Consider the following 2,588-nt stretch of genomic DNA (forward strand, 5'->3'; position numbering starts at 1 on the left):
AACATATTATTGTCCTCACATGTTACCATAAAATATTATTTTTCGCTTAGATGTGGCTTGTGATTTTTGTAATTCTATTGGTGTACGCACAACTTATGGTTTTACTTCAATGGTTTTAGTTGCATTCCTTTGTAACCATTAAAACATCACCTTCACAACAATTCAAATATATTTCTTTCTTAAATATAATATTCTTTGCGCCACCGATATACAATAGCATTGCTCTTATAAAATTTGAGGCATAGCTATCACGCTAACGTTACATAGCACTATCATTATGCTGATTCCAACTACCACAATGATACATAGCACTATCATTAAGATGATTCCAACTACTGCAACTACAAGCTAATTCAGACACGTTTCTGGTACCAAATGAGATTCAAAAAGATGGCATCAGATGAGATTAATTTGGCATGCATCCATATAGATTAATTTGACATGCATCCATGAGATTAATTTGCTTGCATACACACGCATCCACGTAGCCTCGAGTCCCTGTCCATGCATACACGCATTACGTTCATTTTTCAGTCCCCATTGTGATTCAATCAACTCGCACATGTCGACTACCCTAGTTCATAGAGACACAACTGGCTAGACTCCCTTGATTTTCAGAGAGTTGAATCATCCCAAATCTCTGCATACTCGCCCTGCCATCGATGCATAGTAGCAGCCTTATCTCTGTGACATTTTAGTGATTTCGCATCTGTTTTTTCTGGAGATAGATATCGCTCCCCTGAACAAAGGAAATATTTCATGGAATTCAAGGATTTAGAGGACGCAAAAGCATTGGATGTCAAGAATGTGATATTTCCATGAAAATCTTCTATTGAAAAGACAACTGAAAGAACTGTCGAGGTATCCATTGGATGGTTTCTAAGCTATACTTGTAGACGACTCCAATGTTTTTTAATGGAATGTGACCTTTGGATACAATCTATGAAGGTGGATATTATAATGTGATCATGACGTTTCCACCTAACTACCCAAAAATTCCACCAACAATCACGTTTATATCAGAAATGTGGCATCCAAATGTTTATCGAGATGGACGTGTTTTCATTTCTATCCTTCACCCACCCGGTGATGATCCAAATGGCTATGAATTTTCAAGTGAACGGTGGATGTTGTCCACACGATTGAAACCATTCTCTTGACCATCATATCAATGATTTCTAATCCAAATTGTGAGTCACCTTCCAACATTGATGCAGCGAAGGAAGGATGGGAGCATGGAGATGAATTCAGGAAGGTGGTCAGTCACATTGTTAGGAAATCACAAGAAATGTTATGAGACTTAATAATTATCCTGGAAATTTGAACTACATTCTTTGGAATGATGGCAAGTTATTATAGCACCAATAATCCATATGTAAGAATAATATTTGAACACATTTGTAGTAGTCGCACCATAATAACTTGATATCTACCTGTATTAAGAATGCCAACGGCAATGCATAATATCCATACCAACGCCAACCAAAAAAACTTAATTCTTATGTAACTAACTAATAAATGATTAATGTTGCTACAAAGTAATTAACGTTGAGGGAATCAAATACAATTTATCCAATAGAAATGCTGCCATTATATGATCGCTACATATAATTATTCCTCTGCACACAATTATTCCACTACAAAATTATTCTATTGCACACAATTATTCCACTGTTGCATACATTATTTAACGTTGATCCAATTCACTAGATGTCAATACTATGTATGGTGTTGTCTTTCTGTCCCTGACACCTCTACTCCTGTCAAATTTTGACCTTCATAATTGCAATTAAACGGTACCTTTTTTTTTTTCCATTAGTTACTTTCCTTCTCACTATTGGTACCTTATCATGATAAATAGAAATCATTCTGAGTGCTTGGTTCTATTTGATGGATGCCAATTTTCTTCTTTATGCTTACTTTCTTTGATTCCTTGAGCTTTTATGTATCTCCTCCCCTTTGTTTTTCTTTGAAGATTTTCATTCACGAAAATGATCGATGCTTAGTGATGCCCTTTTCAATGGCATGTACTGGCAGCCTCTTATTCAACATTTTATTGTTCTCCAGATTCTCTTGGAGTTGAATGCCTAGAAATTGCATCTCAATGCATGTAGAGAATATGTTTCACAAGAAAATGTATTTAATTGTCTCTTCATTTGTCTGGTATGAGATGTATGAGATTTAATTTATGAATCCTATATAGACATGGAGAATGATTTCTTTATATAATTTCATTTCCTCTTTTGTAGGAGTATTGGCTCTTTATTTACTCTTTCAATGAAGAAATTTGATCTTTCTCAACTCAGATGATGATGTTTTGCAAAATTTCCTCCATAGATTCACCTTGATCATGTAGCATCAATGTTATTTAAATCCTTACACCAATAATAATGATGTTGAAGTGCTACAATTGGGTGAGGCATGGTGTTTCAATCATCCATGGCCTTCAAATTGTAGAGACATTTTCATAAATTTCCTCTTATTCTGCAATACAATAAATTTTATTGCCCATTTCTTCATCTAAATCTTCAATATGTTTATTTGAAAGAATTTTCTCCTAGGGTATTTGATATTGCAGAGTCTCATTT

At 34.7% G+C, this 2,588-nt stretch overlaps 1 pseudogene; it reads left to right on the forward strand.

Annotated features, from left to right (window-relative positions):
• The first annotated feature begins 829 nt into the window (after positions 1-829).
• Positions 830-1,297, forward strand: LOC149162184 (ubiquitin-conjugating enzyme E2 7 pseudogene; annotated as a pseudogene).
• The last annotated feature ends 1,291 nt before the right edge of the window (positions 1,298-2,588 follow it).

Source organism: Pinus tabuliformis, chromosome 5_2 (assembly GCF_031772625.1).
Source record: "Pinus tabuliformis cultivar Carrire ecotype Pingquan chromosome 5_2, CPIR1, whole genome shotgun sequence".
In the NCBI taxonomy this organism is placed as follows: Eukaryota; Viridiplantae; Streptophyta; class Pinopsida; order Pinales; family Pinaceae; genus Pinus; species Pinus tabuliformis.